This window comes from Mus caroli, chromosome 11 (genome assembly GCF_900094665.2).
Source record: "Mus caroli chromosome 11, CAROLI_EIJ_v1.1, whole genome shotgun sequence".
NCBI classification, from domain to species: domain Eukaryota; kingdom Metazoa; phylum Chordata; class Mammalia; order Rodentia; family Muridae; genus Mus; species Mus caroli.
Genome location: NC_034580.1, coordinates 5,831,866 through 5,845,320, shown reverse-complemented (window position 1 = coordinate 5,845,320; position 13,455 = coordinate 5,831,866).

Genomic DNA, 13,455 nt, shown 5'->3' with positions numbered 1-13,455 from the left:
AACAGGGCAGACTACAAATTACAGAAAGAAAATAAAAATAAATCTAGAAAGGAGCTGTGCCTTAGCTTTCCAGTGTGTGCATCTTCAACCTATCACTCCAGAGAGACTACAAAGATAATTCTCCTTTAATTGGGGAGTTGGGTGCTGCTTTCCAATGAGGCTCATACTCTGTGTTTTCCCAAGCCCAGACCTGAATAAACCATCTCCTCCACCATTCTGTCTCCTGGTTTGTTTCTGTAGAGGCAGCTGTCAGTGAGATCTTCAGGCTCAGGTAACATGGACATGTGTGAGAAGGGGTTTTCTATATTTGGTTAATTGAGGTAGGAAGACCCCCTAAACTCACACTCTCTGGGCTAGGGTCCAGAACTTAATAAAAGGCAGGAAGAGCTTGGTCTCAGCATTGGCTGCTTTCTGCTTCCTGACTGTGGACTCAATACAGGAATTGTTGAGTTGACAGAGGCTGTCTCTCTTGACTCAGGTAGGCTTTAGTGCAGGAATTACAATACCAGATACTCGGGGTCACACAAAACTTCCACCAAGTCAGTGGCCTCTGTCTGCATTCTTGTTTCATGAATTTAAAAAATAGGATTTGTGGGCGATGGGAAGGAACATTTACAAAGGAGTTTTATTATAGACTCGTGCTTACGAGATTAATAGAAAGAAAGCAGAGAGCCCCCACTATGGGGAAGGAACCAACCCTGGGAATGGAACACCATCAAACTGCTAGTGTAGGAACTTTAAGTAGTATTTGTGGCAGACATTGGCATAAGGTGTGAGGCGGGAAATGTGCTGGTCATCAGCTGGCCCAATCATGATGCACTTCCTAACATCCTCACACTCAGACTCTAGAAATGACTGCTCATTTAGAGGGAGAGATGGTCATAGAAATCAGGTTCCTTTTCTAGAGTTCCTTCTTTAAATGTTTATTTTATTTTTAATTATCTCTGTGTTGGGGTGCACATGAGAGTGAGTGCCCACAGAGACCAGAGGTATCAGATCCCCCCCCCAAAAAAAAACCAGGGCTGAAGTTTTATGTGGTTTTAAGCTGCCAGATGTGGGTACTGGAAACTCAGGTCTTCTGCAAGAGTAGAAAGTGCTCTTAACCCCTAAGCCATCGCTTGAGCCCAAAAGCCAAAGATGTTTTCAGCTTCTGGACAAGGACAATATGTTGAGGTTGCTGACCAGCTTCCATCTCCCATTCTTATCTCAACATGGATCCGGTTACTCCTGCGGTGACTAACCTGCCAGGATTCCAGGCTGTATCCTTGAACTTCAAGTCAGAATAAAGCTTTCCTGTCTTGCATTGCTTCCTGTTGTGTGATGAGAAAAGTAACTAATGTAGATGTTATCCAAAACAAGCAGGTCCTAACAATGTAATAGGGTTACATATAATTGTGGGACAAAGGAAAGACAGAAGGATACATAGATTAGATCAAAATCTAATTCTTCAGTATTGACCAGACTCCATTTTCTTGAGTAATTGAAGACGTGAATATAAAAAATATATATTTTGACAAAAGCTTTGTCTTCTTGGCAAGTTGCACAAAGGTTAAAACATGAAGGAGAATATTTTCACAATTCTTAAAAATAAACCAACAATATAAGGAAACAAGTACAGATTGTGATAGTAGGGTTTGTGTCTTGATTAGACTTCTGTTGCTAGCCAAAATGTCGGATATTGAGCAATTTATAAGGGAACTTTGCTTATTTAGAGTCCTATGTTGTTTTGTCACATGATAGATGTCAGAGAGAAGTAGTCCTGTGATAAAGAAGTAATGCATGTGACGATGGGTGTCTGGTTTTAGCCCAACCTGCTCGCCTGTAAATATTCCAACTGAGGAGTGTGAGACCCCCACATCCTGATATGGTCCTCTCAGCAGGAATGAAGATGTTCTAAAGAAACAGTTGTACCCCTCCTCTGGCAATCAAGTTACTGAAACAATGGACTCCCCAAGGAATTAAATGTTCCCAAGGAACCCTCACACTGGGAGAAAGAAAAGCCTGGATCATAATATTAGCAAGAAGAAGATCCTGTCTCCTAGAAAGAGAACTTATAAAAAAGAAAACCCAAAGAGGGGAGACCCTCACTCAAGTGTCGGGATGATGCGGCCCCCCAAGAACTCACAAGAGACTGTCCTTGCTGCAATTACAAGAGGTTTCTTGATAGGAACCAGCGCACTGGGGCTAACTTGTATCCCATGCAGGGGTAGAGGAGTTTGACCATGAGTAGCTGAGAAAGGGGGTATTTAAAGGAAAAACCATAACCCAAGGGGGTAGGGAGGGCATTATTGGAAAATACCAGTGAAAAATCACAAGGGGGAACTAAAAATCACAAGTAGAAACTCTTTGCTTCTCAAGATTGTTCTCAAGATTTTAATCTAAATTTTGTGGTCAGCCAGGTCCTGAAACAAGGTCACTTGAGTAATTACCTGTTCTGTGGTCAGCCAGTTCTCAGAACAGGCTGCTTCAGGGACCAACTATTTTTCTTTCTTGGCTCCAACTTGGTCTAGGGGGTCAAACTTGAATTTTCTACCTTACACTTATACATTGCAGACAAGTTTTCAAAGGACTTTGGAGGAAGGAGTTGGTCCCTACACTATGATGATAGACAAGACAGCACCTTGACTGGCACTGCCTAGTTGAGCATACTTTGCCTTCTAGTTAAACTTTGCCTTCATGTTAGGACCCAGGAGGATGAGAGGATCTGAGGGAAGAGATCACTGGATCTCATTGTTCCTCTTTCCACTTCGCCTCGGGGGTTCCTTTTTTTGTTTCTTCTTTGAGGTGCACAGGAGGTGCTGCACACCAGGTGGGGAGGGATGGAGTGGATCTGGGATCTCTTCCCTTGGAGTGTCTGGGCACACTGGAGAGGAGTAAATGTTGTAGGGAAGGAGGGCATCTTCTCCAAAGATTTCTATATAGATCTTCAGTGTTACAGCTCTTTCAGACAACATTAATGAAACAACTCTATTAGATGATATTCAATGAAACAGCTCTATTAGATGATTATAGCCACCCATGGCCACATGAACCAGGTTTCTGAAGGGGAAGCTGGGGCTATATGGAGATAAGATGGTGGGAGAAATAATGAGACCAAGACAAGATACTGATCAAGGCTCCAGAGTTTACTAAGAGCCTGAGCTTATAAAGGGGGAAGGCCCATCACCTGCCATGCAAGGCTCTTGATGCTTTGTCCCCATGTTGTCTGCACTTGCTCACCAGGCTGTTGCTTATCTCAGGAAGACAGGTTCAGCCACTCAGCAGGTAGGGTGTCTTGGAGAAGAGTGCAAGTGGCAGAACAATAGACCTTTCTAGGTCGGAAGACTCCACGCTAGGTAGTCTCATTCACAGTGGCAGAACAGGTCTGAGCCAGCCTGTTCAAGGCTGGGGGAGGCTACAGATGATATTCAATGAAACAGCTTATGCTCATATACTTTTCTCAGTGTGAACCAAGGGCTATATTTATGAACCGTGGAGCGTGGGAAGGAGTTCTTCTTGAGGTGAAGTTTCATTGGCTGAGGCTTAAGATTCTGGGATACCTCATTTGCATAGAGAGGCATTCCAGGAAGTTGAACCTGTAATTTCACCAAGAACTATGTGACATTCCTCAGGTAGAAGATTGAGAGTCAGGCTCCCCAGATCAGGTGGAAAAGAGGAAACCCCACTAAGAAAAGGAAGTCTTCCATTTTGTGCCAAGCTCAGGAAAGCTGTCCAGACATAGTAATGAGGTGCAGCAGGCCACAGTCAATAAATCTTTTTCTGCTCTGCACTAATGCATATTGATGACAAGTAGCTGAGCCTGACTTGTTAAACTTGCTAGGCCATAGGCTCTGACCCTAATAACTCCAATTAACCTGGTTCCATGGGAAAGCACAAAATTTCCCTTAGCAACCTAACCACCTGTTAACATGCCCACCTCTCAACACTGCCACAGTAGGCAGGCCAAATTCAATGTGAGTCCCAGAGGGAAAGAGAAATAGCTAAGACATTGCATCTCATGTTGTTTTTAACATATAAGCAAACACATCTGCTCTTGAGCACCTGCTCAACTCTCTCTTTGTGCAAAACTTTGTCTGTCTTAGGATTGCATTGCTGTGAAAAGACACCACGTCGAAGGCAATTCTTATAAATGACAACGTTTAATTGGGGCTGGCCCACAGTTTCAGAGGTTTAATCCATTATCATCAAAGCAGGAAGCATGACAACATCTAGGCAGGCATGACACTGGAGAAGGAGCTGAGAGTTCTACATCTTAATTCAAAGGAAGCCAAGAGCAGACTGTCTGCCATGTGGCTAAAAGGAGGGGCTCAAAATCTCACCCCATAGTGACACACTTCCTCCTACAGAGTCACACCCACTCCAGCAAGGCCAAACCTCCTAATAGTGGCACTCCCAAGGCCAAGCATATTTAAACGACCATACCTTCTAACTCTCTAGAACTTTTTTTGTTTTGTTTTCGTTTCGTCTGGTTTAGGTTTTGGTTTTGGTTTTTTGAGACAGGGTTTCTCTGTATAGCCCTGGCTGTCCTGAAACTCACTCTGTAGACCAGGCTGGCCTCAAACTCAGAAATTCACCTGCTCTGCCTCCCAAGTGCTGGGATTAAAGGCGTGCGCCACCACACCCGGCAACACTATTTTATATATATTAACTAGGTTTGTTTTGGTTTCTGTGGTGGTTTGAATATGTTTGACCCAAAGAGTTGTACTATTAGGAGGTGTGGCCTTGTTGGAGGAAGTGTGTCATTGTGGGGGTGGCCTTTGAGACCCTCCTCCTAGCTGCCTAAGGACAGTCTGCTCCTGACTTCCTTTGAATGAAGATACAGAATTCTCAGTTCCTTCAGTGCCATGCCTGCCTGGACATTGCCATGCTCCCATCTTGATGATAATGGACTGAACCTCTAAACCTATAAGCCAGCCCTACCTAATTAAATGTTGTCCTTTATGAAAGTTGCCTTGGTGATGGTATCTGTTCACAGAGTAAAACCCAAACTAAGACAATTTCCTATTCTTTCTTGTTTCTCATTCTGGAACAACCAGTCATTCTACTTTAGAACAAAACTATTTTCTTTTTCTGTAAACAATTTCACCATCTTTCTTTATTGAAACACATTTTCTTTGCATACTACTTTGCACACTACTTCATGCCTGTTACAACTTTTCATGCTTTTTTTTTCTTTTTTTTTTATTGGGTATTTATTTCATTTACATTTCCAATGCTATCGCAAAAGTCCCCCACATGCTCCCCCACCCACCCACTCCCACTTCTTGGCCCTGTCGTTCCCCTGTACTGAAGCATATAAAGTTTGCACGACTAATGGGCCTCTCTTTCCACTGATGGCCGACTAGGCCATTTTCTGATTCATATGCAGCTAGAGACATGAGCTCCAGCAGGGTACTGGTTAGTTCATATTGTTGTTCCACCTATAGGATTGCAGATCCCTTTAGCTCCTTGGGTACTTTCTCTAGCTCCTCCTTTGGGGGCCCTGTGGTCCATCCAATAGCTGACTGTGAGCTGCCACTTCTGTGTTTGCTAGGCCCCGGCATAGTCTTACAAGAGACAGCTCTATCTGGGTCCTTTCAACAAAATCTTGCTAGTGTATGCAATGGTGTCAGCATTTATTGGGAGACCCAAATGCATTTGGTTTCCCTATACCATACTAAAACAGAGTACCAAAGTGCTCAAAAATTTATTCTAAACTTGTATCTGGTAATTAATGCTAAGTAGTTTATCTCAGTTAACAGCAACCCAAACACTTAAGGAACACCTACTCCTCAGTTTAGTACACTGGGAAGTTTCAAATTACAAAAGAAAAAAAAAAAATTAAGGAGGAGGTCACCTGGAAACTTTTCTTAAGCAGTTGCAAAATATAATTCTTTTTAAAGTTCACTTAAAATATTATAACATTCCTATTTATTTAATTTATTGACTCTTGACATTATGATTGAGTTGTTCCTTAATATCTCATGAAATATTAAGTAGAGCTATTATTCATCTTATGTAGACAGTTTGACACTGACATTTCAGGTGAGGAATGACTGAAAAAAATTACAAAAGTAAGGATACAAAACAGGTAAAAGTGGTTTGTTGAAATTCACTGTGATCTACTCTGAGTTACTCCACATTGTGTGAAACAACGCCCTTCAGGCCATGCCTTACCCTGAGAGAGTCCATTTACAATGGAACTTTTGACTCCATTTTGAGCAAAGAGGACAAGTTTTCTCATGGGTAAAATGATTGAACATAACAGACCAGGAAACAGTAGAACTTCCTCACCTGGACCCCATAAAGTGATGAATACCTGTATGCATTGGGATAACAATAGTCCCACATGGGCCTATTATCTGATAACGTGTGTGTGTGTGTGTGTGTGTGTGTGTGTGTGTGTGTGTGTGTATGTGTATGTGTAGGACCACAGAACTCCTGTCTGTCCCTAGAGCGTTAGCTCAGCTCAGGCCCTTGCTGTTGGTGTGGTCTACCCATCCATTTATTCACCTCTTTAGGCCTGAACCCACCATTCCTGCTCTGAGCTGGTGGTGGGTTCATTATCTTATCAACAAAGACTCTACTTAACACTTCCCACTGATAAAAATTTTGAACTCTGATTTTGCCTCTTTAACTTGTATTTATTCTGTAAAGCACACATATATAGCAGACAGAATTTACTATGTGATCTGAGAAGCTGATATTAGTAGTTAAGATTGGAATAAATCTGCCTTTGCCTCAGCCAGGTTACCAAAAGAAGCAGGATTTTCTGACACTTTACTGCAATTAAGAGCGCTGCACAGATGACTCTGTGGTTAACAACACTTGCTCATGCAGAGCACCAGGGTTCCTGGCACCCATCTAGCGGCTCACAGCTGCTTTTAACTCCAGTTCCATGGAATCCAATGCTCTTGTCTGGTCTCTGTGGGCACTAGGGATGCACATGGTGCACATACATGCATGCAACATTCAAACACATAACATACAGATAATAAAATCTTCTTTTAACTGCTCATGAATTTTTCATTATTCAATACATTCTGACTGTGGAAAGACACAAATCTGTCTGTTTCTGGCATAGCACATTCACCATATGGTCCTTCCTTGGTTTGGTTTGGTTTGGTTTGGTTTGGTTTGGTTTGGTTTGGTTTGGTTTGGTTTGGTTGGTTGGTTAGTTGGTTGGCTGGCTGGCTGGTTGGTTGGTTGGTTGTTTTCCAAGTATCCTAGGCAGGCACAGAACTCACTGTACATTGGAGGAATGACTTTGCATTTCTGATCCTCCTGCTTCTAAAGCCCATGTGCTGAAATTACAGGTACACACCACTATGTCGTTCATGTGGCATAATGGATCAAACGCAGAGCTTTATGCATGCTAGGCAAGCATAATACAAACTGAGTTATACCACAGAACCTGTTTTATTACTACTATGTTTGATGTGAATCAAGAAGTTTATTTTTACTGACATTGTATTCATAAGTTGGATTTATAACTTAATAATCTTAAGCATCTAGTTGAGATACCATACCCTGTTTTGACCGTTTTACCATAATACTTTTACTTAATAATTATTTGGGAATTTCACATCATGCATCCCAATTGCCCTCACCTCCCAGTAGTCCCATGTCCACCCCTCCCATGTCACCCTCCCCGCCACCAAAACAGAAAGAAAAGAAAAAAGAAAAAAACAAGCAAGTCCATTTGTGTTCTCTACGTACTCACTGTTCAAACTGCTAGTGGCCACCCCACCAAGGAACACTGAGTTTTTCTCTACCTGAACCCTTGTCAGAAGCCATCAACTCTGGAACTGTAGAGACCTCCACCTCAGCATACTGTTTATTTGTTTGTTTGTTTGTTTGTTTTTAGTTCTCTTTGATGTCTTCCTCTTTGTTTTTTTGGACAGGGGTGGAGTGTTGGAGGGTGGAGGGAGAGTCAGGAGATGGAGGTAGGGTTGTCACAGAAGCCTTTTATGTTCCTCTTCTCAATTATGCATGCATTTGCTATCATTAATAACACTGCAAAAGCAGCTTCCTTGCCCTTCACAGTCAGTGGGAGCACAGACACTATGCTCCTACATGGTTTCTGACAACAGCTCAGACCACAAACATTCACTTGGTCTCCAGCAGCAGCCAAGGATCACCACCTGGACTCCAGTGGCAGTGCATGGCCCTCTGCCAAAGCATAGACCATTGCCCAGCATGACTTCCAGGAGAAACCTAAACTATGGAGGTCTTTTGAGGAGGCCCAATCCAGTAAATGGACTATTCTTAATCACAAACATCTTGTCAATGTTCAGAGGCAGGGCGATCACACGGCTGGGCAGCTTGTTCAAGGGCTGCAGCACACCATCCTACCGATCATGTGGGTAAGGACCTGCTTCTCTGTCAACTGGCTTCTCTCACACCCATCACAGCTATCATGTCTCCAATTCTGGAGTGTACGCATCACTCTGCTCCTCCATCTTTCCTGCCTCTTCATCACACAAGGGCCCCACACAAGTCTGATGACTCTAGAAGCATTCCTGGTTTCATTTTATCAATGAGAGCACAGGTACACTAATATCAAAAAGTCTCCATCTATAAGCCAAGGTATCTAGAGGAAAGAGGCCATCTACAAGGCCAGGGGAGAACCAACACTGCAAGTACCTTGACCTTGAACTTGTAGCACCAGCACCATGAGACAGCCCACAGTGATATCACCCAGTGCGATGCTTTGTTGAGTGCTCTGAGATACTTGCCCTCCACTAAAGGTATTATTCACAAGATATGTCCACAAATTTATGGGGTGGGGCTGGAGAAACACCAACAAACAGAAAAGTGCTGGGCTGCGTGGGTTCCTCTTCCTTGAGGGCTCAATGCTGCCCTGGTTGTACCCAAAATTGTGTCACAAATGTATCCTGTTCACTCCATGTCTTTCAAGCCTCAGTCTGTAGATTCATCTAGTCCTCATCTTAGTTATTAGTTATTGGTTATCAATAACCTTATCCTTTGGGGGACCTAGCAGGAGACTCCAGGAGAAACAGGTATTTTCTCATGCCTCACTGTCGTCTGGGAATTGCCACCTACCACCTCACTACTTAGTATCATGAAGTGACAACCAGTGCCATGCATACCCTCATGTCTTCTGTCACCATCTCTTCTGATTGCTTCTTTCCCAACTGACATGGAACCCCCAGTTCCCCCTCTGGATATAGCTACCTCTCTCGAGTACTGGGTACCTCTCCCTAGCCATGCTGCTCTGCATCCTGTCCTTGTGAGAACAACACTTAGCACAGGTATCCTCAGAAGTGTGACAACCCAGGATACACCAAATAAGATGGCACTGTTCTGTTCCTGGCAAGCTTAATTGCAGGAACATGAAAATCTGGCCCTTATAAGCCAGTGACAATTGTCCAAGGAGCACAGACCCAGGAGGACAACAGGAGCTAGAATGGGTTCCAGAACACAGAGACCTCTAACTCAGTTCTCTGATAACAAACTAGATCTTTACCACAAGCCCTCATAAGTACCATCCCCTACCTGAACCCTCCCTGCAGTTCAGGGTCCATCTGTAGGAAATCCTAGGGAAGAAGAGATGGATTGGGGTAAAAACTGTGTACCTATTCCTCCCGTGGCTGTCACAGGATACCAGAGACCCTGGGTCCTCCTATGGCTACCATAAGATACCACAAAAGACCCAGGGTACCTCAGAAAGAGTCCTGTGCTGACTGCATGAACCTATCCCAACATCCAACTCTGTACCCACCAAAGCCCTTGACAGTCCTTGTATTTATAAATAACCATTTCCGAGTACACAACCACTGTCTGCATCTGAGCCACTATGACTTTCATACAAGGACTCAGCCAACCTTACAATGCCCATGTCCTGACTCCACAAATATGGCAAGCCATGAGTTTGCTCCCTGTGGTCTCCCATAACTGACTGCTCCTCCAGTTCAACCAGTGCCAGCCAGAATACTCCTAATGAGTACAGTCAAGTCTCCAACACCTGTTTGCGAGGTGAGGCACTTGCTTCCAGGCAGTGAGTGACTTGTTCCCACATAAGCTTTTCAAAAACATCAGTGTCTTAGTCAGGGTCACTATTGCTGTGAACTTGACTAAGATGCAAGGTGTAAGAAACACTGTGACCGGGGCTGGTGAGATGGCTCACTGGGTAAGAGCACCCGACTGCTCTTCCGAAGGTCCAGAGTTCAAATCCCAGCAACCACATGGTGGCTCACAACCATCCGCAATGAGATCTAGCGCCCTCTTCTGGAGTGTCTGAAGACAGCTACAGTGTACTTACATATAATAAATAAATAAATCTTTAAAAAAAAAAAAAGAAACACTGTGACCAAGGCAACTCTTATAAAGGGAAACATTTAATTGGGCTGGCTTTCAGTAAAGAGGTTCAGTCCATTGTTGTTATGGTAAGAATGCTGGCAACCTGCAGGCTGACATGGTGCTGAAGACAGAGCTAAGAGTTCTACATCTTGATTCAAAGGCAGCAGTAGGAGACTGTGAGTCACACTGGACGTAACTTGAGCATATGAGACCTCAAAGCCTGCCCTCTCAGTGACACATTTTCTCCAACAAGGCTCTACCTACTCCAACAAGGCCACACCTCCTAATGGTGCCACTCCCTATGGGCCAAGTTCTTAAACATATTTATTCTACAGGGGCCATTCCCATTCAAACCACCACAGGAAAGAGGAGGGTTTTTTGACTTGCAGTTCCACGTTGTAGTCCCTTATTGAAGGAAGTCATGATAGGAACTCAAACAGGGCAGGAACCTAGAAGCAGAAATTGATGCAGAGGCCATGGAGGGGTGCTGCTTACTGGTTTGCTCAGCCTGCTTTCTTACAGAACCCAGGACTACCAGCTTAATGATGGCACCATCTACGAAGGCCCTTCCCCAGCAATCACTAATCTTAAAAATGCCCTACAGACTTGCTTACACCCCCATCTTATACAGGTATTTTATTGAGACTTTAGTTGGCTCAAGTTAACATAAAAACTTCCAGCACAAACAGAAGGAGTTCAGTCTTTTTATTTTAGACAGGAAAGTCACGCTCCACACTCCACTTCCAACTAACTCAAGAGTTCTCAAGGGGATGTAGACCAGTCACCTCACAGGGAGATATTGAAGTTTACATTATTGGTGTGTTCTACGCATGTGTGTACAAAACCCAGAGTCTTGAACATGTTCTATAGTATAGTAGCTCTATAGAGTATAGTAAAATACTCTATCACTGAGCAATACCTCAAGCCCCGAAGTTTTCACTGGTCTTAGCTCTTGTCACTGGATAAATGAGAGCAGGATTCCATGTTTGCAGCATCTGCCCCTGGATATCTTTGAGTTCTCACTCAGACAGTGGTGCAAAAAGGGCTCTGGCTGACAGCTCGTTTAGTGTGCATCTCATGAAGCTTTGCTGTGCCATACCACTGAGCATGTCAGAAGGCTTCAGAGTGGCAGAGGGGCCTGCTCTATCCTTCTTACCATATGAACTTGAGAGAACTGAATTCCATTCTTCTCCTGTTGGGTAGATACATGTGTCTGTGTATGAGTATGCATGTACATGTTGGCACAGGTGTGTGCATGACTGCATGTCATGAACATGGGTGTGAACATATGCACCTGTGTACATATGTCCTCATTCTACAATACACATCTGAGTGCCAAGGTACCTAAGCCAAAAAAAAAACCAAACCAAACCAAAAAAAAAAAAAAAAACAGAATTTGCCTAATGCACTAGAGCCCGAGAACCTCCCAAAACCAGCCCACCTTCCCCACAAAGGAGATTCCCAGGAATGGTTTCTCTATCTCTGATGAGGTTTTTTTATCGAATAATGTGGTATCATTTAGTTTTTCCTGTTTCTGACATCTCTATACGTTAAACAATGAATACAGCAATGCGGGCTCATCATCTGAGGTCATTTTGCATAAAGAGGGAAGCCATTTACATTCAGATTTACCATATTGCATCACCTAAGGACATCAAACATTCCACAGGCGCTCTTAGCCACTGCTCCCAGCTTTGCTATGGAGAGCATTGCTACCATGATCATTCTTTCCCATATCTTCTGAACCATGCAGGATTTCTCCAAGCGGTGAAGACAGCAGGCTCAGGATAAGAGGTGAGTTAGCAAGCCACACATTTACACAGGTTAAGTCTGTGTACCAGGGTGTGTGGCAAAGATCATATATAATATGCCTAATGCACTAGAGCCTGAGAACCTCCCCAAACCAGCCCACCTTCCCCACAAAGGAAATTCCCAGGGATGGTTTCTCTATCTCTGATGAGGTGTTTTATCGAATAATGTGGTATCATTTAGTTTTGCCTGTTTCTGACATCTCTATACGTTAAACAATGAATACAGCAATGTGGGCTCTAACCAATATGGTTACTGTTAGACATCTGGGCTGGACAGGAGGAAGGAAAGGGACATAGGAAACAGTGGGAACAAATGTCAAGGTTTCTGGAGTAAACTCTGGAGTGTCGTGGTAACACTTTTATAATTCTATCTGCAAGATGATTAGCAGTTTTGACTTGGTTGGGGGGGGGAGTGCCATTCTCTGAGACCATCTCCAAAGGATGCCCCAAGACAGAGTAGGGCCCTGGGAATTTCTAAATGGGAGGAACTGGTCCATCAGGACAAACCCAGCCACATTCTTAGTTCTGTGTAACTTGCTTTTGGAAGACACCCTGTTGTCATTCCTCCTTCAGGAAAGTCTTACCATCAGTACTGGGAACAGAGTGAGAGGTAATAGGAAGACAAAGTCAATGGCCAGAGTGGGCCAGACCAGTGGAGGTAAGAGAGAGGCCTAATCTTTGGTGGCATGTGGAGAGATTCAGAAACATGTTTGACAGTATTTGCAAGGTTCAGAGACCCCAGTAACCAACCCAAGTAGTTCCACAAGATCAGCTGTGACAGCACAGGCATACTGGTGCTCATCAGATGCAAATGAGATGCTTCCGTTCATCAAGCCTGGCCCTGGCCTGGTCCTTGTAGCTGTACCACACAATAGTGGCACCAATAGTGGCCAGGATGTATCAAGCCTTTACATTTCTAGTTAGACAGCTTGCACTACCTGGATTGGACAGCAGAGGGTAGTATAGCACTGCCTGGATCTACCCTGAGCTTGGTCATCAATACTTGTGGAAATGGGGGTGAGGGAGTGAGATATGTGTTGCCAAATCCCACAACCCCACAGGAAAGTTATGATCTAGGTTCCAAAATGTCTTTCCTAGGCTTTCTACCTGACAACAAAGTCACTCTTGTATTCCATCTGCAGCTATCAAGAAATAACTATAGAAATTTTTAAATACCTATGGAAATGTTTTATGGTACGACTGCCAATGTCTTAGTTTAGTGACCACCTTTGAAATAAAAGTCAGAAAGTTTTCATTTATTTAGAATGGTCCTGAAGAAGGACCTCACCCCACCCCACCCCACCCCACCCCCAATTAAGCTTGAATAGTCTGAAAATGTTCC